At 44.8% G+C, this 24876-nt stretch overlaps 1 protein-coding gene and 1 long non-coding RNA gene across 2 annotated transcripts in view; one reads left to right on the forward strand and one right to left on the reverse strand.

Moving 5' to 3' along the window:
* SERTAD2 (SERTA domain containing 2) overlaps nucleotides 1–24876 on the reverse strand; it is a 134973-nt gene that overhangs the window by 37214 nt on the left and 72883 nt on the right. The gene's annotated exons all lie outside the window — the stretch shown is intronic.
* Nucleotides 509–24434, forward strand: LOC308473703. Its single transcript, XR_013984221.1, has 3 exons — nucleotides 509–618; nucleotides 10883–11625; nucleotides 23343–24434. It is a non-coding gene; the product is annotated as an uncharacterized lncRNA (long non-coding RNA).

Consider the following 24876-nt stretch of genomic DNA (forward strand, 5'->3'; position numbering starts at 1 on the left):
AGCAGGCAGGAGGCGGAGCCGCCCAGCTCCAGGCAGCTATCGCTTCCATGCGCCTTTCGTGGCGGGGGCGAGGCGGGGCCAGAGCAGCCGGGCTCACGCCAAAGCTGCTGGAGAGGCCGGGCCGGTGAGCGCCAGGAGAAAGGGTGGCGGCGGCGGCGGCAGCGAGCGTCTCCGCCTCCTCCCCTGAGCCCACCCGGCCTCTCGTCCGAGGGGGGCAGCAGGCGTCCTCGCCGCCGCCGGGCGATCTCAGGGCGGCGCGTCGGGGGCCGGGGGGTGAGCTGCGCTCTGCGTATGCCCAGCGGCCCTGCGCCGGCTTCCTTCCTCAGGGCCAGCTCTGAAACCAGCCACGGAGGCTGCAAACGAGCCTACCTGCCTCTAGATCCACCTGTGAATGCTGGAATGAATGGAGGGGCGCGCACGGTCTCCTATGGAGTCCGGCTGCCCCAGGCGACACAAGGGAGCGGGGGGGGGGTGAAGCCCGACTCCATCCCACTGGAGATGCGGGGCGGGGCGAACTTGGAAGCTGAACTGCCTTCCGCAGGAAAACACAAGACGCACAAACAGGCGCCTTGCAGCGGCAGAGCGTCTTTCAAAAAGCAAGCAAAGCAACCCAGCCAGGTGACTTTCGTTTCCGGGGCGAAGAGCGGGTCGGGTGGGGTGGGATCCAGACAGCTGGAGAAAGAGAAGGAAACCGGCATCGAGACAGCCGGGTCTACACGCACGTGGCCCGTGACAGCTTCACGTGCACACGTTAAAGTTGCAAGCTTGGTGGCGAGGAAGGGAGCTCGCTCCATTGACAAACGCGCAAACTCACACGCACACACATGCAAAGCAGTTCCTAAATTGGGCGCGCGCGCGCGCGCGCGCACACACACACACACACACACACAAGCCTGCTTGCTTGCTTGCTGAGCAGAGAAAACCACAACTATGCTAAGCACGCGAGCTATTCAATAACTTGAAACTGGTCAACAAGTCAAAAGTGGAGCAAGACTGCGAGTGCGCCTGGAAGCGGCGGCGGCGGCAGCAGGAGCTCTGCAGAAGGAACAACAGCTGGGGGTCCTCCTGCAAGCCAGGGCAGCGATCAGGGGAACGGGGGGGGGGGGGAGCGCCGGCCTGGCGGCTGGCGAAAGGAAGAGAGGGCCTCCTCCGGGGCATGTGTGCGAATAGACGGAGGAAGGCTTGTTTTCGCCGCTCTACCCGGGCCGGACCTTTCCCTCTCGGCCCCCGCGAGGATCCACTATGTTTTCTCTTTCTCCCCAGCCGTAGGTGAGCGAGGTGGACTCTCCCAGCCATTGCATAACCCGGCAATGCCCGCAGCCGCGTAAAAGGCCGGCGGGGAGCGGCGCTGCTGACGAGGAGGCAGAGCGGCTCGCTAGCCTCTCTCGCTTGCCAATCCAGCCAGCCCGCTGCCCTGACAAGGGAAGCAGAAGCTTCCCCGGTTGAACTTCGGCTCGCCTGGGGTAGATCTCGGCGCTACAGAGCCAAACCGAAACCAGTCGCCTTCCGCGCGCCCCCACCCCGCCAGTTACACCTACATACGTACGGTTATACCAATGGCAGAGCGGTGGGGTGCGCTGCGTTTTGGCAACATTTCATAGCATTTCCCCCCTGTCTAGGATAATGGCTTTATGGGATCGTGTTGAATACAATTAAGTCGGGGGGGGGGGCAGTTTATTTACCCCTTTGGGCAGCAGTTTGGCGAGCTGGTTTAAGCACTCTGGCCCTGTTCATAGCTGCTCATAATTTCTCCCATCTCCCACCACTCAAAATGCCTATTGGTTATCCCCCCCCCCCGCGCCCAAGTACGGTAGTAGGAGTAGGCGGCAGCTGCGTCACGAAATCAGTAGGAAGAAACCGGTGACCAATCTTCCTTCATCTTGGAAGTTTGTTCTTAAACCTGGGAAACTAAATCCAAGAGTTTTTCTCTCCCCCGCCCCAATCCCCCATCTCAAATCCTTTCTTCTTGCAATTCGGCGCACGCACGGAAGTTTTAAAGAGAGGTGTGTAATAGGTAATGTAGTAAGTGACACTTTAGAGTTATATAAATTGTTGTAAAATAGGATGATAAAAGGCAATTCGTGCACCTTGAAATGTTGGCTGTAACCCTGAAATCATGCCATCATGCTTTGCCTTCACACAAGGTATAGCTAAACTGTGGCGTTTCCCTCCACAAGAGACAGAAATGGCCACCTACTCAGATGGACAGGATTTTTGTTAGGGGGGCAGAACCTCAGTTTGTTACATATTTTTATTTATGGGCGGGGCAGCTACCCCCGCTTGGCTGCTCCCATGTGGCTATAAAAGAGGATTGTGCAAATTCATGGAGGATTAATAACCAGGATGGCTATTTGTAGCCTCTACTGTCAGAAGCAGTTTGCATTTACATTTTGTTTTAGCTTTATATCTGTTTTGATTTTTGTATGGTAAGTTTGCTTTGAACTTAAAGGTAAAGGGTCCAGTCATGACCGACTCTGGGGTTGCGGAGCTCATCTCGCTTTATTGGCCGAGGGAGCCGGCGTACGGCTTCTGGGTCATGTGGCCAGCATGACTAAGCCGCTTCTGGCGAACCAGAGCAGCGCACGGAAACACCGTTTACCTTCCCGCCGGAGTGGTATCTATTTGTCTACTTGCACTTCGTTGTGCTTTCAAACTGCTAGGTTGGCAGGAGCAGGGACCGAGCAACGGGAGCTCACCCCGATGTGGCGATTCGAACCGCCGACCTTCTGATCGGCAAGTCCTAGGCTCAGTGGTTTAACCCACAGCGCCACCCGCGTCCCTGGCTTTGAACTTACATTTCATTAAACAAAAAAAATGACTTAATATGTCTAATGACTGATAAATAAATAAATAACACCCATTGCTGGGAACCACAGGTGGGGGAGAGTGCTGTTGTGCTCAGGTCCTGTTTTTTTGTGCTTCCCACCGAGACACTTGGTTGGCAACTGTGAGACTAGGATGCTGAGCTGTTTGGTTGCTGGCCTGATCCAGCCGTGCTCTTCTTATGTTATGCTGCAGCTGAAATAATTGCATTGGTGAAAAGGTCCGGATGTGTGATGCTATAGTCAGCTTGTGACTAGGATACCTAAAAGACTGTCTCACCTCTTGTATACCTGAGCACATTGCATTCTACATGAGGGCTTCCTGCAGATACCATCCCATCAGGAGGTCAGCTCTGAATCCTTTAGCACTCCCTGCTGTTACATAACAGACAGGTACTTCTCTATTATATTTTTAGTGCCTATTGAAAACCTTCCTTTTCTAACAAGCCTTTTAAGGTGGATTCCCCCCCCCCCCCCGTATTTGTATTAGTCTTGAAACTTGTTTTGATACATGTTTTCATTGTTAAAGTCTCCCCTGTTTAATGAAGCTTGAGGATGTTTTATAAGAAGCAATTCATAAATTAAATAAATATCCAAATGCACACATGCCAGCCACATTGGAGAAGTGCAAATTAAATAAGATTTCCTCTTGCTGCAATAATCTGCAAACTGATTTTTGATAAATGGCTCAGGAACTGAATAGTTTTGACAAACTGATATGAAAGTTAACTAGTAAGCTGGATATAACATGGAGGAAGAAGCTGGCTTCTCTACCTGCTTTTATGAAAAGAGCTTTTCCTCTTGATTTTTTTAAATCTTCAGTTTATTTTTCCACTATAGTGATATCATCAAACATTGAAAGCTCATAAAAATAAGTGCATTTTCATGAATTTGAGTAATTTATTATCAGTGTTGAGAATAAAGATTTGTTTGTTGTTGTTGTTGAATTCAGGCTTTATTGGGAGCAGAATTAGGACATTCTGGAGGGAGGTAGCAGATATGAGCAGCCCTGGCTGAATTTAAGCAAACATAAAATGAGCTATATGTTCCATATATTATATATGTACTCTCTCTCACACATATGCAGACAAGTAAGTCTGCACCACCAAATTTAGAAGTAAAATGACTGCCAGAAATCATCAGGAGAATGTCAGATGTAGCCTGAACTCCCAACTCCCATTTTGTTCCATTACAAGCAAGTGCAAGGCCAGTTTCAATGAACTAATTAACACAACAAACATTCTTTACACTTCCATACCCACTCTGCCTCTCATTCCATTTCAAAATACTTACAATTTAAAAAACCATGAATGAAATACAGGCAATTTCCCATTTACACGGAGGTTGTGTTCTGAGGCACCATGTACATCAGTGGGACATGCTTAAGCCTGCCCTGTTCTGGCCCCACTCCCTTGTGCCCCAAACAGTGCAGGTGTCAGCAGTCACACGCATGCCAATCGCATACAAATGGGGAGTTGCCTATACAGTGGTACCTCGGGATACTCACACCTCTGGTTGCGCATCCTTCAGGATGTGAACGCGGCCAACCCGGAAGTATTTTTCCAGGTTTCGCCGCATGCGCAGAAGCACTCTACCATGCCTTGTGCATGCACAAAAGTGGCACCTCCGGTTGTGAATTCCTCGGGATTCAACTGGAGCTCTGGAACAGATCCCACGTGCAAACGGAGGTACCACTGTGTATCAAATTCTTCTAGGATTTATAGAGTTGTCAAAACAGCTCACCTAGTCTCATTCAAACTGCCTCTCTCCATTGATGCAGCCACGAGTTTCTAGAAATTGTTATTATTTCATCATCTATGAATGCCTTCCCATACAACATCCCAAAGTGATTTAACAATAAAACATATATAAATGCAATATAAAGACAGTGGTTGCCAACTGTTCAGATCAGAGTCCACACCTAAGTGCCAGGGGAGATGGGACCATGCATGTATTCCTGGGGTTTGCCAGGGTATGGCTGCTTGTGTTAGAGCAGTGTTGCACTGTGGTAAATAACCAGGGCCTCAAGTGTTCTTTTAAAATAATAATAATAATGTGGTTTTATTTATTTTATTTTGTACTCGAAGTAAAGTATTTAGCATTAACTCTGGAAGTGTTCCAGAGTTGGTTGCCAGATGTGAAATATATTGGCATTATTTTCAGCTCTCCTACCTCATTAGAGGAGGGAGGTGGGCAGAGAGATGAATGAATGCAGGCAGGTCCTGGCAAGGCAGAAGGAAAAGGCTGGAGTGGAGCTTCGGCCCAGCACATATAGTTGAATTTGCGTAAGTTTGATGTGCGTAACATGCGGCATGACTGTATTCTGCTTCAGACCCCAGCAGTGAAAAGCACGCTAGAGCCAGAGGAAGTGGTATGTCAGGGACTGACAGGACTCTGGTGAGTCTGCCCTGGGGGAAGAGGAGCTGAAGCCTGACTCGGGAGAGGGGGGCAATGGTCTGTGGCCACCTGTACCAGCCAGCAGACAAGAACTGGAGGCAGGGGGAGCTTCAGGGCTGGAGGAAGAGGCAGGCCAGGCAAGTGAAGGGCCAGGTGCTTTCCCACCCTTTCCTTGCACTACCGTCTCACAGAATCAGGAGGGAATTGAAGCAGGAAGAAAGGGCTTCCACAGAGGCAGAGTCTCTGTCTAAGTGTGCATAGCCTGTTAGGGGAAGGTACTGGTGGAGGGGGACTTGTTCCTGGTTGCTGCAACTGCTCCATAGAGTACAGACCTGGGAATAGCTGCCTAGGTACTAGATTGGGGTGTGGAGGTCTCCAGAGCCGTAGAAGTGACTGTCAGTGTTATATTTGACAATAAAGAGTTAACTCTCTGCCTGGTGCATTCCTTTGACATGGTAATGCATATACTGCCCCAGGCTTGCAGGCTGCCCCTTCCTCCTCTTAAGTTTTTGGATGTGGAAGGATGAGATAGAGGTCTTTCTCAACTGTACTAACCAAAGTTCCCCATTAGAACAAACCACAGTTTCCTATGTTGGGGCACATACTAGGATTGAACTGTGGTTTGACATGCTACTGTACTAAGTAGCCAAAATTCCACAAGAGCAGATTGTAACAGGGAACTGTGGTTAGTTCAAAAGTGTAAGCTTTTTTTATCCTCTCTTCGCATGTATTAAGGGAGGAAATGTGAACACAAGTCCTACCTCAAAACCATGGTTTCCCGTTACATGCGAAACAGGCCAATCTGTATCATATCCCTTAAAACTGTCTTTGTTGTTGGGATAGCCCTCAATATTCCCTTCCCTTCCAGATAGCACATTTAATTGCTATTCAGGTTGCTACATGGAATATGCTTACACAAATGTTCCAGGTAAAACTTGGTATTTTTAGTGCTGTTAATTAATCTTGAGCCATACTGCTTCCCCTCCCCTATGCTGGCACCATTTTATGAAAATGCTTGGTTGGTTAAAAATATAGATCTTTGTGGATGTTTTGCTGCCTTGCTGTACAATTCCACACCTGGGAATGCTCATCCTGCCATGCTCAAACACACAGTTTCTTTAGAAAAGGGACTTGCAGGAAGGCAAGGCAACAGCTAAGCACATTTTTGGCACGATTGTTGTGCAAAAAAAGACCCTGTGGACGCAATCCACTGATGTTTTCTAGCACAGGCCCCACCGAACTGTAGCACTGATAGCTATATAATGTGGAAGTATATGCTGCGTAATGGTTGCAATCCAAATGAAGTTGGCTGAGCAGACATCCTCTGGTGCACAGTTGAGTAAGCAGCTCTTTCCCTGAATAACACTGCAAAAGCTCACTTGCTTGTTTATCATGTGTTTAATAAAGGCCTTCATAGATCTAATGCCACAGACAGAACTGTCCAATCACCCCACATCCCCTGAAAAACACACAAAACTTTTCAACATACTCATTTAGTCCAGTTCTGAGGCAGGACTTGACATGCCAGCCCAATGGATTTAAAATAGGCAGTTGAAAATCATAATGGAACCATGACTGCCTAAGTGTGAGCTACAGTGACAGTGTGGTGTAGTGGTTAGGGTGCTGGAATAAGACCTGGAAGCCCAGGGCTGAAATCCCCACACAGATAAGAAGCTTGCTGGGTGACCTTGAGCCAGTCACTCTCTCTTAGTCTAATTCGCCTCTCAGGGTTTTTGTAAAGATAAAACATAGAGGAGCCTTGAGCTCCTTGGAGGAAATAATAATTTGTCGTTGTTATGTCTCTACCATACAACAACAACAAATAATTATTACAGTTGTTGCAAGCCACAGGGCATGCAATGCAACTAGTCTCATAGTTTTGGTAAGTGTGCGTGCTCTTTCAGACACCCTGGTCAACAGTTGGAAAGTGCTCTCTTTGCTGGCAGCCACTGCAGGGGAAAAAACCCTCTTTCTGCTACTTGGAGACTGAAAATGCTGTAGTATTTGTAGCATAAGAAACCATGGTGTCAGCTGAAAAGAGACTGCCTCCACCTCAGGTTATGGAAGCTTCAGGTTACAGACTCCGCTAGCCCAGAAATAGTGCTTCAGGTTAAGAACTTTGCTTCAGGATAAGAACAGAAATTGTGCTCCAGCAGCGTGGCGGCAGCAGGAGGCCCCATTAGCTAAAGTGGTGCTTCAGGTTAAGAACAGTTTCAGGTTAAGTACAGACCTCCGGAACGAATTAACCTGAGGTACCACTGTACATGCATTGATAGCCTCTTTCTTTTTCTATACAACGTATTTATAACTTTTATAGGGTGTTGAGTTTGTTGGTGTTGAAGTGAGCAGGCACCCACTTAAAAGAAAGCCAACACGCCCCACTTGCCTTTATTTATTTGTTTTTGCTAGCTGCTTCTGAGCATTGGCGGTGTCAACAGACAAAAAATGGTGTGTCCAATGCAAAGCATTTCTCTCCCCGTTAAATTACCAAGTCAAGCTTCTCCTTTCTCAATGAAGCTACAGCAAGGATACATCTGTTTGAAAGGAGCCTTTAGAAGTTGTAATCACGCTGTTCCTCTCTCCACCCCCACCCCAACTAGCAGTTGCTGAGTAGCTAAGGTGGTTCTAAATAAAGAACTGGAGTCAACAACAGGAAATAACTCCCACAGAAAAAAAGAGGCACAGAGAGAGAGAGTGAGAGAGAGCGCAGAATACAAACTCTCACAAACCCTTGCACACAGCTGGTAATGACCTTTTTGTTCTACACATGCTGCATCTAAAACCATTGCTTTTCAGAGCATGCCTTTTCATCAAAACAAGTAAACCTGTCACTGGCAGCAAGGTCTCTCAAGCTCCGCCCACCCAACCCTGCCCATTTGTCCTGCCACAGTGCGGCCTCTTCCACCATGCCAGCTGCACACATGACAACGGTCGGGTGTGCTCTCTGAAAATAAGACATGCTTCTTTTTAAACTTGTGCTTTTCTTTCCAACGTGTTCTCGAAAGGAGAAGTAGGGGTGGAGGTGGGGCGAGGCAGCGGCATAGCGTTGGTTGCTGGTGCCCGGGGTGGGTGCGTACGTGTTGGGGATGGCAGCCCTCGTGGCCAATGGAGTGACCCCAACCCCGCCGGAGCAAAGTGGGGCCACACTGAGCTGCCTTCTGACCTGGCTGGCCGATGTGGCCTTGGGGTCACTGAATGCAAAAAGAGGCAGGGTTACCAGCTTCCATAAGAATGCAAGAAGAGCTTGCTGGAGCAGACCAGTAGGGCTGGGCAATATCTGGGTTTCAACATCATGATATACCAATATATCAGGATGTCTGAAACTAGTATGGAGCTATGTGGAGGCATTGGCTGGCTTCACGGTTTCCCCCACATTGTTATTTTTGCATAGCCCGCGTGCACACACACACAAACACACACACACACTTCATGATATATTGCCAGGTCAAAAATTATGAAATATGGACTTCAAATTGGTTTGGGACAATATATTGATATATTGCCCAGCCCCACAGAACAGTGGCCTATTTAGTTCAGCAATTCTGTTCTCACAGTGGCCAATCAAAGCCCACGGACAGGACACGAAGAGCAAGAGCACTCTCCCCTCCTGTGGTTTCTAGCAACTAGAATTCAGAGGCATAGCACCTCCAACAGTGGCGGCAGAACACATCCAACAGGGTGAGTCGTGTCCATCGCTTTAAATTCAAAAGCTATTCTGCCTCCCCCAGCTTGGTGCCATTCCAGATGTTGGATTCCAGTGTCCTTCAGTTTCATCCAACATTGAAAATGGTCTGGGATGATGGAAATTGTAGTGCAGGAACATCTGGAGGTCACTGGGTCAGGTGCCCTCCAGATTGAAACAGAGGAAATCTGGAAACATCCAGCAACATCACCTATAACAATTTTCTAGGGATATTTGGTAGAACCCTCCACAACTCGGCAAGAAAAAAATGCAGTGAGTTTTTGAAGCAGCATAAAATCTCCAGGGTTTTCGTGTTTATGAAAGGGGAAGGATCAAACTCCTGCATATACCTTGGAATAAGAGACGATGAGCTGTCCATGTAATGAAGAGACAATTTACTTATTACAGAATGCTAGTTAGGGTTCTCCAAAGGCAAATCCAGCACTTACGAGAGACTGCAAAGCCTACCACTTTCTCAGAAAATCTTGAGATCTCTTCTGCTGAATGTTCTTTGGGAGCACCTAAAGTCATATTAATAATGCACTTCTAAGTGCCTAATGCTTTTTTACTTTCTGTACCATTTACACTGATGCAGGTCTTTCTCCCCTAGATTTATAGCAAAATGGTTGCCATCTTCACAAAATATCCATGCTGTTCTGGATCTTCTGGGGAAAGCCAATATTATTTGACCCCCAGTTTACCTGGTATGTAAAGCAGAACCTTAAGTGCTATTGAGATAGATCCACTGAGGACAATACTATCAGGAGTAATGAGCTATACTCTCTGGCTAACTGTGAATGATCCACAGGCCTGGAGTGTCATTTCCAAATTTAACTGCAGCCTAATTGTTCTGTGGAGTCAGTAATCGGCCTCTTGACACACCCTACTGAATTGCCCGAAGTTAGCAAGCTGTTTAATACTGCCCTGTCCCGAAGTTCCTAGTGCAAAAGGGACTGAGCTATTAATGAATGGGAAGTGAACCCTCAGTCTTATGAGGAAGCTCTAGCAAAAGAAAGCTAGTTCACTCTGCGGGTAGGAAATTTCTGCCCATCAGAAATGACTGACGAGCTGTTTACAAAGGGATGCAAAAAACTGAGAAACATACAAAGATAATCATAATCTCTCGAAACACCATAAAGTCTACAGCAGCACTATGTTTTCAGAGCGGTGTTAATTTTCAACAGAACCGCAATCACCATTTGAGCCAACAGACCAGAGTAAAAAATGAGCATATTTAAGACTTTTGTCTTCTGGGTTTCTGGGGGTTTTCCTGTTGTTATCCTGTCTTTCACAGCTACAATAAACCTACCATTAAAATTAAAATTATGGACTGGTCATTTCTTCGTCAGAGGGCAAACGGGCAAATTTAGCAGGGGATCAAATACTTTCCCCCCTCACTATATATCTTCCACAACATTTGCAAAAATGCACCACTCATGGTGGATTGTTCTAACCCAGGGGTCTGCAACCCGCGGCTCCGGAGCCGCATGTGGCTCTTTTACACCTTTGCCGCGGCTCCGGGGCGGATACTAGCGAGGGGAGGAGGCGCATTGTGCGCCCCAACACTCCCCACTGTGGCGGGCGCTGTACTGGCTGTGACGTCGCATGGGGGCGGTGCGTGCGTTAGACATGCACCGTCCCGACGTCACCTTCCCGCCCGCCCGCTACATTGTAAGGGGCATGTACGCTGGTCACTGCATTGAAAGGGGGAATGTACGCTGGTCACTGTTTTGAAGGGGAGTGAAGAACACACACACACAAAAAGGTAACTTGTTAATTTAACGTTTATTTCTATGAGGAGGAGTAATTCTGAGGGGTCAAACAAAGAAATAATTTTTCAAAGTGACAAAAAAGTTATTTTTATAATGACGAGTTTTGCGGCTCACAGGTTTTTTTTCTTCGGAAACGGGTCCAAGTGGCTCTTTTTGTCTTAAAGGTTGCAGACCCCTGGACTAGGCCAAATCACAGTACTCTTTTGCAGGCACAGATGCATTCTGCCCCAAGATCAAGAAGGGCCGGAATACGCAGGAAAGATGGTCTTAATGCTACCCAAACTGCAGCTGGGAGATGACCTGCAATCTGATAGAAGGGAAATAAGCAGTAGTTGGAGAAGTTGGCTCAGAAGAGGCAGAAAACGAGAGGATCAGATGGGTAGCTAGATGGGTCAAGAAGAGGACTCTGTGGGTCGTTGAAGTTTTTTGGGCTGAGATGGTGATGAAACTTGGGTCAGGAAGATGGTATTTAGGTATGCCTTTGCACAAGTCTTTTGATGAGGCCCTCCAGATGTGATGGGCTTCCTATCAACCCTGGCCATTGGTCATGCTGGCTGGTGCTGGCAGGATCTAAAGTCCAACACCTGGAGACTCCCAGGTTCCCCACCTAGATAAAGCCTACCTCTTTGAAAAATGTAGTTCAGATAAAAGTTATTCTAGCACAGCTGACCACTGCCCTCTTGCCCATTTCTGTCACTTTGCACAGCTGTCAGGTCTAGCTACTAAATGTGGCAAGTGCTGCGTTCAAGCCTGAAGGCATTTTGACAGCTGGACATGTGCCTCGCAGCTTCCAAGAAGGTGCCAGCCCAAGTGTCAGGAGTGTACAAGCAGTGGAAGAACGCCCACTAGGAGGGAAGATGCAGGCAGCTTCCAAGTACAAATAAGAGAAACGGGACATTCATTTAAGGTCTCTTTTATGGTATCTGGGAATGGCAAGATGTCTCTTAAGTGAGTAAGTAAAACAAATATTCCTCTAGGTTGCCTTGCTTGTCTACTGTAGTCATAACAATGTTTATCTTTATATTTCTCTTTACGTCAATTCCAAGGCTGTATGATTATTTTATCTTGTCTGTTTTATAAAGGGATTGGTAAGGAAATAGCTTTATTGTATTATTAGTATTTTGTACTGTGCTTGGTTTTTATTCTATATATAAGGGGTTTAAATTTCTGTTTTGAGACTGATTGATTTATTTGTCTTTGAAATATCTTTAATACACTGTTTGATTTCTTTTGTGTTGTATTGTATCCCTGTACAGCCATACCTCAGAAGCCGAACAGAATCCATTCCGGAAGTCCGTTCGACTTCCAAAATGTTCAGAAATCAAGGTGCAGCTTCCGATTGGTTTCTGATTGTGCAGGCACGCTGGAAACAATAGCGGAAGCAGCGCCGGACATTTGGCATCCAAAAAAGGTTCGAAAACCTTCTGGTTTTCAATCGTTTGGGAACCAGAACATTCAACTCCCAAGGTGTTCGGGAGCCAAGGTATGACTGTATTCGATTTTTAAATTCTACATTGATTGGACTTTTTGTTTGATATTTGAACTCTATTTTGTAAAAACTCCAGCGGGTGCAGAATGCTGCAGCGAGACTCCTTCCGAGGTCTTCGCTGCGAGATCACATTCACCCGGTGCTATACCAGCTGCACTGGCTCCCGGTGGAGTACAGGATCAGGTTTAAGGTGCTGGTTTTAACCTTTAAAGCCCTATACGGCCTAGGACCCTCGTACCTACGGGACCGCCTCTCCTGGTATGCCCCACAGAGAAACTTACGGTCTTCAAATAAAAACATCTTGAAGGTCCCAGGCCACAGAGAAGTTAGGCTGGCCTCAACTAGAGCCAGGGCTTTTTCGGCTGTGGCTCCGATCTGGTGGAACACTCTGTCACAAGAGACCAGGGCCCTGTGGGACTTGACATCTTTCCGCAGGGCCTGCAAGACAGAGCTGTTCCACCAGGCCTTTGGCCAGGGCACAGCCTGACTCCCTCCCTCAGCAATCTTCGCGGAGCTCTGGCCCAATGGTTGCCAGTGGCTTGAATTAATTAATTTTATAATGAATGATTTTAGACTGTTGTTTATGCTGTACTTTTGTATTGTTTTATTGTTGTTAGCCGCCCTGAGCCCGGCTTCGGCTGGGGAGGGCGGGATATAAATTTTATTATTATTATTATTATTATTATTATTATTATTATTATTATTATTAAATGGTTTGATATTCTTTTGCCTGCTACTGGACCTCTGCTTTGTATAATGTTCTGCAATTCTATTAGATTCTTATTTTCTGTAAATTGCTTTTGAATATAAAGCAATTAAGACATTTTATAATATATTGCAAGCACAAAAGTCGAGGAAATTAAGCATGTTCATTAAGCAAGCATGCGATTGCTAGCAAACTCCTGAATGCTGCATCAACTGGCAAAGCCTTTCGGTGCATAGTATTTACTAAATCTTCACCAGCCTTTTTTGCATCACTGGTCATAGGCAACCAACATACAATTCCTACCCTTCCCTGGAGAAACAAGTTCCTTCACATTCTTAAAATGAAAGTATGAAAGTTAATCTTGTTTGTTTGTTTGTTTTAAAAAAGGTTAACCATCAAAACCCATTTCCCCACCAAATACTTGCACTACATAGTAACGTAAACCCCTGACAAAAATTCATTTAGAAACGAAAGTCTGCTTTGAACCATTCTAGCCAAGAGAAGCCAATCTGACTAAACTTGAAACATGCAGGCTTGGGAAATTCGTAAGAGAGAGAAAGTCAGCTTTATTTGGCAAGCAGGGAACTGGCTGCCAGGAGAACATCAAAACAACAATGAAAACAAAATACAAACTCGGGAGTGACACTTGGTAGCTGTTCTAGCAAATCTCTTCGGAAAACTTTGGGTTTACAAAGCAAAACACCGCTTCAGTCTTTTGTTGCAGTTGTAAAACATTGATACCTAACTGCTATCAGCTGCTGCTGAGAGCTACAGTGTTATCACTGAATGCAGATTTTTAAAGGTATTAAGCTTTTCCCCTCCTTTCTCAGCAACTAAAAATCTAGGAGGAGGTGGCAGTAAGTTGCTTCTAAGTTGCAGGCCTCGATGGCTGTCCTTTCAAAATGTGACACAAAAAAAGAATCAGTCATGTTTATAAGCTTGCAGCTTCTTAGCAGAAATTCTGTTAGCATTTTTTTAAAATGCTGTGTTCCTGCCCACTTGCGCTGACACACACAAAGCCTTAACAACAGCAGTGATTCACGGTCGGTTCCAGTCATGCTCACAAGTGATGTGGCACATTTTCGGTGCCTCCGGTATTTGCGTAATTGAGCTTCATTTGCTCTGCCCCCAGCCTGCGAGGAGTGCCAAAAAAGCAGCGGCGTCATCTGCCCACAACTCATCCTCCTACCTGCCTGATGGATGATGCACGCAGCACGACACAGGATGAGGAAGGGAGAAAAATAAGGATGACAAAAGCTGCATTTGCTGATCAGAGAAAGCTTCCTGAATCAAAGCGGGGAGCGGGGGAATAAGAATGAAAGGCTGATAACCATGGATTAGAGTCTCTATTAGACACACAAACTTGCAACTTGTGTGTTTAACATATGCCATTTTCAACTTTACACAGTTAAAGTCTGGCTGGTGGAAAAACACACAAATTAAATGCACAGAAGGCGGAGAGCTTAAAAGCTCATTTTGTGCTGGGTTTTTCTGGGAGGCTCTCAGATGGCCCTGCAAGATCTCACTAGAACCTCACAGAGCCTAGTAAGTAAGGCAGAACACTTAAAAGCAGTTCCAAGGAGTTTTTGCGTATCCCCGGAACAAAACCCTCACTCAAGTTGTGAGTTCCCTGTATTGTAGCAAAATTACCTGTTCTGAACAAATTAAATCTGTATGCATATTGTGGCACAACTCGGTCTTATTTACTCAGTAGTAAGTCCCACGGAATTCAGTAGAACCTACTTCATGATAGGTGTGCATATCGTCTTTAAACGTTGTGATTTTGGAAAGATGTGTGATGTGTTTCACTTCATAGCAGGGCTTTAGGAAGTGACTTGGTCAATAAATCCATCAGGACAATGGGTGAAGGAGGGTGGAGCATGGATCTCTCTCTCTCTCTCTCTCTCTCTCTCTCTCTCTCTCTCTGGTGTGACGTTGTGCATCCCCCAAACATTCACCAGCTCCTCCAGCTCTCACAATCAGAGAACTCTGTGACCCCACATGCCACCTCCCATTAGGTGCCTAGAAGATGGGAACCAGCATGAGTTTGCTTCTCAGAAGAGCCCCTTTCAGTGGGAGAATCCCCTAGCCATTGTCCCCAGGAAAAGGGGAGGAAGGCAAAACAGACTCACAGCATGATCTTTCCAGACTTCCAGCATGAAACATGAATGGCAGAACAAGATGTCAGCATGAACTTCTGGGCGCTTGGCTTTTGCCCCGTTCTACCAACCAATGGGCACAGTGGCAATTTTCCTTAACATAAAAAGGTAAAGGACCCCTGACAGTTAAGTCCAGTTGCAAACAACTCTGGGGTTCTGGCGCTCATCTCGCTTTACTGGCCGAAGGAGCCGACGTTTGTCCGCAGACAGTTTTTCTGGGTCATGTGGCCAGCATGACTAAGCCGCTTCTGGCGAACCAGAGCAGCACACGGAAACGCCATTTACCTTCCCGCCAGAGCGGTACCTGTTTATCTACATGCACTTTGATGTGCTTTCGAACTGCTAGGTTGGCAGGAGCTGGGAATGAGCAACGGGAGCTCACTCCGTTGCGGGGATTCAAACCGTTGACCTTCTGATCAGCAAGCCCTAGCCTCAGTGGTTTAGACCACACCACCACCCGCGTCCTTAACATAGTTACCACGAATACACTTTTCTCTGTTAAAAAGCCTAGGGTGTTATATCGATCTGGGGAGGAAAGACTCTCAACTTCTATGCAACATGGTATCCTTTTATTGACTTCATTAACACAATCGAACATGGTTTCACCCTCCATCAACTCATGGAGATACTTTCGTTTGATTACCTTTCTTGGAATGTCTAAAACTATCAGCTGCTATTTTTCTTTCTTTCCTGTACTAAGCTCTGTTTTCCTTGTATGGGTATGTTTTGTTGTTGAAATTAAAAAATAAATTTAAAATCTTATTTTTTTAAAAAAAAGCCTAGGGTGTTAATTTTTATTTATTTATACATTTTCCATAATTTGATACACCCACGAAACAGTTATTATAATTTATCCTACATTCTTGCACTGCCCACACCCTCCTCAATTCTTGTTACCTGCATTTCCTTAATCACCACCTCTCCTCTGGCTGCTTTTAACTGCAACCTACTTGTTATTGTATTTCTTTATATATTCTCCAAAGTATTCCCACAACTCTCTTGTGTCCGATTCATCCCGATTCCTTAACTTTACAGCCAGCATTGCTAATTCCACATATTCTATTAGCTTATTCTGCCAGTCCTCTTTTGTAGGACTATTTTTATCCTTTCACCTTTGGGCATACATTATTCTGGCCGCTGCTGTTGCATAATGGAAGGGATTAAGTACTTTCTTAGGTATTTCACCCTCTATTACACTCAGCAAGAATATCTCTCTTTTGGGGGGGAAATGACAGCCTTAACATCTTTTTAAATTCTGAATATATCATCTCCCAATATACTTTGGCTTTCTTACACCCCCACCACATGTGTAAGAAGGTCCCCTCCCTCTCTTCACACATCCAACATAGTTTAGTTCCTTTTAGAATACATTTTTACAAGTTTACTCGGGGTGAGATACCATCTGTAGATCATTTTTTGTAGGTTCTCTTTTAGAGTACAGCATGCTGAGAAGTTTATCGTTGTTTTCCATAGCCTCTCACAGGATACCATATCTACGTTGGGTCCTAAATCAATTGCCCATTGAATCATGGATGTTTTTGTTGTTTCTTCCTTGGTCTCCTATTCTAATAAGATTTTGTAAATTTTGGAGACTAATTGTTCTTTATTTCCCATTAGTACTTTTTCAAGTTCTGAGTCTTGCTCAGAAAATCCTCTTCCTTTGTCTTTCTTAAAAATCTCATTTAATTGGTGATATTGGAACCAGTATTTAATCCAATTTTGTATGTCTTTTCTTTTTTTTAATTTTTATTCTCCTTCTTTAAATTCTATGATATCTTTGTAGGTACCCCATTCTCCCTTTGTATTTGTCCTTTTATTGATAGTGCTTCCACAGGCGATAGCCAGCATGGCGTTTTCCTTTCTAAAGTGTCCTTATACCTTAACCAAACTGAATAAAGGCTCCTTCTTATTATATGGTTAAGGAACCCTAGGGTGTTAATTCTACAGGTACAAAATAGGCAAGTTGAGAGAATGCTAGCACCATATAAGGAGGCCACCTACGCTTGAGAATAGCACTCAGCTTTTATTATTTTTAACATATATGTTTCTAGCCCTCAATGAATGAAGGTAGGCTTGGAAAATGTATGCATGAACAATGCCTGCTGAAATCAGTGCTTTTGCTGAAAAGAGACATCAGTAGAAGTCGTAGTTCTGGTTCCAAGCCAGCAGTAGCAGAAATAAAGAAACTGTACACACATTTGTTTAGTTTGCATGCTTTAGAATATTTTTTTTGTTGTTATACAATGTGTACGAAGCCTGAATTATGAGGAGCGGAAACACATCCTAAATAAAAGCCACATGCAAATGTTTCAAGTTTGTTCAGATTCAACAATATAGTGCTTCATGTAGTTGCTAAACAATCCTCTTTATAAATATCTGAAACTTGCTGTCATCCTTTCGGTTCAGTCAAATTTAGGTTTATTTATCTTTTTGAATATTTATAATCTGCACTTTCATAAAATATATCAAGACGGCTTACAACATGCAAAATGCAATAAAGTTAGTCTGTAAAGATCCACAAAACATAACTAAAAGCATCAACAAAATATTAGCAGATTCCGGTTTGTTAAAAAGAAAAAACTGTATTGTGAAAGCTTGTGTAACCAACAAAGTTTTCAGCAGGCGCCTGAAGGGGGAGGGCTGACTACCTGCTGAATCTCTACAGGCAGGGAGTTCCGCAGGGAGTTCCACACTAAACTCTCAGCTCCTAGAAGTGTCCCATCAGAGGAAGTGAGTGGTTGAGGTGGAATATATAGGGTCATGCTTTGGAACTGACTATGGGACCAAGTTCCCATAGGGAAGTTTTTACTGTTTGAGGTATTATAGTATTTTAATTTTTTTTGGAAGCCGCCCAGAGTGGCTGGGGAAGCCCAGCCAGATGGGCGGGGTATAAATAATAAATTATTATTATTATTATTATTATTATTATTATTAGTTGTGTACGGCTTTGTTAATTAGCGCAAAATTTTTGAACCTGGCCCAGTTGCAAGTCTCTCAGCAGCAGAGTAACCTGTTGGCCAGTATCTGTTCCTGTGAGCAGTCTGGCCGCTGCACCGTGCACGAGTTGCAGGTTCCCAACCAGATACTGTACAAGGGCACCCTTCCCAAAACTAAAAGTGGCCACCTCCTTCAGCCTTACCCCCACATCCCAAACCTACTCCCAAAATTTACGAAGGCATTACACTAAGCGGCAATTTCTGCATGGTGGGTTAGGGTGCAACTCACAAACACATTTCGTAGGTAGATCACATTTTCGGATTTGCTGTGTTTCTATAAGCCAGAGAACCTCTGGTGGCTTTTTCCATGTGGGTGTGCTAGAAATGAGATGGGCTATTGGCATTAACTTCCTTCATGATAAAGGCACACAGTTCTTCAAACTTAAGCACTGTTGTACCTGTAATTAACCCTCAACACCCCCCCCCCAACCATAGCCTTTATTCTTCTATGATAAAAAGGCAACTACTTTTTCTTTGTTTTGTTTTCTCTACACTTCCTGCATTGGATAATGGAACCAAAACGGACAGTAGCAAGGACTAGAAAAAACTTCCAGGCTAAGAGGTGTTTAATAAGATATACTTCACAAGTAACCATACTAACACACATCTCATAGAACTCAGAATATAGAGCTGGAAGGGACCCAGAGGTCATCTAGTTCAACCCCCTGCTGTTTTCAGCCACAAGGACAAAGGCCTTCCAGCCCCATATTATAGGTTACCGGAGTCTCTTCTCTGCCTGCCATACTTCATACCCATTTATTCTGCATGCTTCTGCCCAGTATTGGATTCTGAAATGGGATGTTGCTCAACCAACTACAACAGTTTCCTAAGAATATTTTATCTCACCGCGCATCTGGCTCTACTTGTTATCAAACAGCTGCAACTGAAACACATTCAGCTACATCCACCAGCTGGACAGGGAGCTGGGGGAGGGAGGGACGAAATGCAGGGCACATTTTGTTTAGTGCCTGTACAAATGCAATTAGCAATGTTACATATATGTGCACTATAAAAAAACAAAACAAATTAGTCTAAGCCCCTCCCTCAGATATTTAACTCTGAGCGTCCAAAGGGAGAGTGCTGACACCGGATGAGTTTTCCCAAAATGTAAAATATGGGAAAGGGTCTCACCAGGAAGAGATTGTGAAACAGGTTATGTACGAAGCAGAGGGGAAAACACGGTGGAATCTCATAGCAGAAAAGCAGGAGATATCATGCTAATGGTTAAATTCTAAGGTAGCAAACCAGAAAAGTCCACGTCAAGGTCCCAGTTTGGGCAGAAAGAAGCACACATACAATCCTCCAACGCAAGGATACTCCTGGACACCCATGTTTTAATCCCAGCTCCTGCAGAACTCAAACCATCTAACCAGCAAACAGTCTTTCTGGAATTGGCAGATGGCTGGTGTGTGTGTGTGTGTGTGTGTGTGCAGGGGACGAATACAGGCCACATCTTGCATGTGATCCATTGGGCTGTTAGATCTCTAGATCACTTGGGATTGATTTACTGATTTGTATCAAGGTGGTTGTGGTGGGAGATGAAGGATTACCCACACCAAGGAAAACAGAGCTGAGGAGCTCTGCCCCATCTGGTTGGCATGCAACACGCCTGCTCCAGCTGCTCAGACACAAACCGTTCCTTGTGCTGTTACAATTGTGCTGCAGCAGCATAAAATCAACACAATATACACAAAAAAGCCGACCAAGGGGACCAAGTGAGAGCAGGGGAGGGGAGTTTCAGTGTCAAACACCTCAGTTGAGAGAAGATACAGATGACTCATTTCAAGGTCAAATAGCTCCACAGGGCTGCTTAAAATCACAGGTATTAAAAGGCTGTGTTTAAAGAAAGAAAGAAAGAAAGAAAGAAAGAAAGAAAGAAAGAAAAGTTATGAGGCTCAGTAAGCTTACAGACAAACAGGAGACCCAACCAACTTATAACCCCTTTTTGTAGTGTTCTTCAGGGTGAGTCAACTGAACTAAAAATGCCGCTGATCCAGTGGAAGTCCAAGGACACCGTCTTAGACTTCAAAAACCAGGATAGCTGATGAGCTAACGAAAAGAAATGAAGAATAACAATGTGCTATACTTCTGTGGCTGCACCTTTGATGCAAGGAGGGGGAGATAAAAAATTAATACAGTGGTACCTCGGGTTACAGACGCTTCAGGTTACAGACTCCGCTAAACCGGAAATAGTACCTCAGGTTAAGAACTTTGCTAAAAGATGAGAACAGGAATCGTGCTCCAGCAGCACGGCGGCAGCAGGAGGCCCCATTAGCTAAAGTGGTACCTCAGGTTAAGAACAGTTTCAGGTTAAGAACAGACCTCCAGAACGAATTAAGTCCTTAACCCGAGGTACCACTGTACTCCCCTCATCAAAAACTGCTGCCAGGAAGAAGGGTTCTAGTATAGCACTGCTATGTGCAGGGATGTTTTAAGGCAGGGAAGTATTTGATCAGGGGATTTCCCCCATCTCTATCTTGTAGTGGCATTGTCTCATGACAGCTGCATCACATGCTTTTTCTGGAATAACTTCTGCATCTTCCTGTACATGCCATATTATTAACCTGGCACCACATTAAAACACACTGGAACAAATGTTCTCTGTTATGCAGAGGCATGGCAATGTAGTGTTTACAAAAAGCAGCCGTAGTGTCAATGTTCTTGCCCAACAACTGTTCCTAGTTACATGATTCAACACACAGGTCAGACCGCCTTTCAAAGTGCAAAGAGAAAGCACCGTTTCAAAGCTTGTTGAGTTACAGACCTCTTGCCACTAGCCATTAAGAGCGCTCACACATGGCGGTGGCTTTCTGTGACATGCAAAGACTGAGCTGAACTCCATTTTAGAGTAACAGACCAAGCTTGGGCAGAGGTCGAAAGCAAGGCTACTGTTTGATAAATCTTGTTAACTTTCTGGCCCTGAAAAAAACACTTCAGACGGAGGAGCATGTTATGGTAAACAGAAAAAGCAGTGTTAGAAACTGGGATAGAAAAGCTATGAGCCAAATGGCTTCTGGGACCTGGGTTGTGGGCACCAAAACAGAATGTCTAGTCACCATTTTATTTGGGGGGGGGGTCAACAACATTTATTATTCTGATAAGTATAAATACGCAATTCACATAAGTGACACATTGTTAATATCACATTTTTAGCAGAAATTGTTAATACATGTTCCATTTGGTGTTGACAATAAAAATGCTGGTATCATACTTCAGTTTTCAAAAAACTCTGCTCTTTATTGTTCAAACTCCTTAACATATTGTATATCCTTAACCTATACTTTGAGGCTTCAAAGCACATACATTTCAGTAATCCTTGAGTGTCAGCCAGGCGCAACAAAAAATGGCACCCAGACCTTTTGAGGAGCTCGCAAATGGAGAACCTTTAGGCACAAAATGCGCCCTGCTAATTTTGAACCCTGCGAAAAAGGGCAGGCAGATTTCTTAGGGGCAAAAGGTGCTACTAGTTATGGCTGCAATCCTAAACCCAATTACTAGGAAGTAAGATCCACTGAATAGGGTAAAATTTAGTTCCAAGAAGACAGAAACATAAGAAACTACTTTACACTGATTCAGATCATTGGTTTATCTAGTTTCAACACACTGACTGGCAGCAAAATTCCAGGATTTCATCCAGGCTCTTTCACAGCCTGACCTGGCGACACCAGGGACTGAACCTGGGACGTCCTACCATGGCTCCTGCCCATTAGTATGCTAAGGTTAAGGATTTGTCGTCATGTGGCAATTTCATTTTTCATTTATATGGCTCTTCCAAAGAACTTCACAGCCTTGATCTTGCTCACTCAGTAGTTCTGTGAGGCAGACACTGTGGTTGTTACCATTTTACAGATGGAAAAACCATGCTAATAGAGAAGCGCTCGATGCCACCCAATAAGTCTAGGTGCAGTAATCTAAGATTCCCAAAGGTCTATACTGTATGTCAGTTATATTCTCCCTGGAAACACCTCTTATTTAAAGGGAGACTTGTTGTTTCACTCATGTGGCAAGAGGAAGGTGGAAGCTGAGACACACGGATAAATAAAAAGCAAAAGGTTTTCTACAAGCACATAAACGTAGTCTTGCCAAAACCAGGCAAGCAATCCGTCCAGCTCAGTTGTGAGCCATGTTGGGTATTGCAGGGGTTGGACTTGCAATATGGTCTCTTGGAACCAGCTCTACAGTTCTATGACTCTATCTTCCGCTATCTATCTATCTATAAATTGCCTTTCCAATATGTGTGCACTACAATATGCTGTACACCGCTTTGAGGTTTTTATTAAAAATATAAAGTGGTATCGAAATTAAAATATAAAATAAATAAATAAAAATGGATGCTTGCAACAAATAAGAACCTCGTTTCACAATAAAATCCAATATCACGACAAAATAGGATTGAGGCAAGATAACCACCAATAAGTCTTTGCCAGCTGGCACAAACAAAAAAAGGGGGGGGCTACCTAGCACTTGGGGGCAGAGTGCTCCACAATCCGGGTGCAGCTACTGAGCACACCCTCACTCTTGTTCCAGTCAAACAAGCCTTCACCCAGCCCCACAGATGGGACCCAGAGAAGGGCAGCTCTCCCAGTGGGCAAGCCAGCATGGCAGATGTTTTGAACATGGTAATACTGTGGAACAAGACTTGCTTCTTAGGCATCAGGCCTTTTCATTAAAAAAGCAATAACCCACTAACCGTATTTTTGTTGCATGTCCACAGGAGTTTTAGTCACTTGCTCTACAGCCTATGGATCTAGTTCATTTCTTAGTGAAAACATTAAACAACTGTGTTTTTTAAAATGTTGTTGGGTGGTGGTCTTTGTTTTTTGAGACCATGGCTGGGAAGGGAGGCATAAAAATGAGTATGTTAAATACATTTCAATAGTTATCTTAGGTGTCACTGGGGGTGCTGGGGAGAAGGGCTGGTGGGATATCCTCTTACCTTTTATGGAGGCCTTAAAGGTAAAGGGACCCCTGACCATTAGGTCCAGTCGTTGACGACTCTGGGGTTGTGGCACTCATCTTGCTTTATTGGCCAAGGGAGCCGGCATACAGCTTCCGGGTCATGTGGTCAGCATGACTAAGCCGCTTCTGGTGAACCAGATCAGCGCACGGAAACTCCGTTTACCTTCCCACCGGAGCGGTACCTATTTATCTACTTGCACTTTGACGTGCTTTCGAACTGCTAGGTTGGCAGAAGCTGGGACTGAGCAACGGGAGCTCACCCCGTCACAGGGATTCGAACCGGTGACCTTCTGATTGGCAAGCCCTAGGCTCTGTGCCCCAGCTCTGGAGGCCTTACTACACTTTTATTTGGATTTCCAGAGGGGGAGCCATGTTGGTCCATTGCAGCAGACTTTTCAAGTCACCCTGTGGGGAACTTCCTCACACACAAGAGGCCTGGGCTCTCTGAAGTCCAGGGACTTCAAATTGGGACGTCAAATTGTCCAATAAGCTGACATCATTGTGACATCTGGAGACTGACAGATCAGCAGCTCCATCCACCTGTCAAATTTGGCCTAGGTCTGGCCCATGGAGGTGGGGAACTTTCTTATCTCCTAGGCTTAGGCCTAAAGCGCACACCCCTCACCTTGTTCCAGAGACTATACATGAACCACCCACCTCAGAATCTAGCAGCGAAAGCCAAGCATTTGAGCACTAATTGGCACACTTTCAAAAACTGATTCTAATTAGCCAGTTCATTCAAGAAAAAATCTGCTAGTTGATTTCCCCCCACTTCAGTTTGCTGTTTACAAAATGGCTCACATGTCTAGATGATTAGATCACAACCCACTTGTGTACAAAGTGATGCAAAAGAGATATGTTTAACTTGCTAAATAAAGCCATTGCCTTCTGAATAGAGAATGCAACTTCATTGAAATATTGTAAGAGGGCTAAAAGGTGCCTAACTGAAATCTACAGACCTGGAAGTCCACATATGAAGAATTCTGAAATTAAATATTGGCAGAGAATACTCATTCAGTATCCATACTTAGTATGTTTTGAATGTGTCTTACGTGACATAGGATGGACATGAAGCAGTGGCCATTACTATTTTTACTGACAGGTACTGAAAGCTGCTGAGGAAGGCATAATCTTCTGCCACCATTGCATCTTCAGAAATGTGCAGTGGAATTTAGGCTTCTAATTGCTTTTTTGGCTGATAGGTTTATCTTTCTTTTCAAATGCTCTGCCATTATGTTCTTTAGTTGCAGTATATAAAACTTCGAGATTGTATCTTTAAAGGAAGAAGCGCATGTGAGCCTCAGTTTGCGCACTTCTCCTCCTCTCTGGCATGGCTGCAAGGAGACCAGAATATTTCACTTCCCATTTTTTGTTAACCAAAGTTCAGTGTTAGGTCTGAACCATAAACTTTACTATGGTTTATTGAATAAAAAAACAGCTTAATCCAAGGTCTGAAACTGGCTGTGTGTGTGTGTGTAAACTATAGTTAATTCTAGCCACAGTTTGTCCAGGTGGAAAACACTTAACTAAGGTTACTCAAGAACAAAAGTGAGACAATAAACCATAGCATGTCACTGCATAACAGAAACAATAAACCACAGCATACCATTGCATCAAAATACAACCAGCATTGGTAAGACAGACCCAAGTTTGAATCTCACCACTTATTAGATTACCATAGGCAACCTACTCTGTCTTAGCTTCAACATCTCCCTCCCTCCCCAAGCTCTACAGCAAAGAAACTATATGGTTCTGCTGTAGGTAAAAGGTAAAGGTAAAGGACCTCTGGACAGATAAGTCCAGTCAAAGGTGACTATGGGATGCGGTGCTCATCTCGCTTCAGGCCGAGGGAGCCGGCGTTTGTCTGCAGACAGTTTTCAGGGCCATGTGGCCA

Source organism: Podarcis pityusensis, assembly GCF_964106645.2.
Source record: "Podarcis pityusensis genome assembly, chromosome: 3".
Classification (NCBI taxonomy): domain Eukaryota; kingdom Metazoa; phylum Chordata; class Lepidosauria; order Squamata; family Lacertidae; genus Podarcis; species Podarcis pityusensis.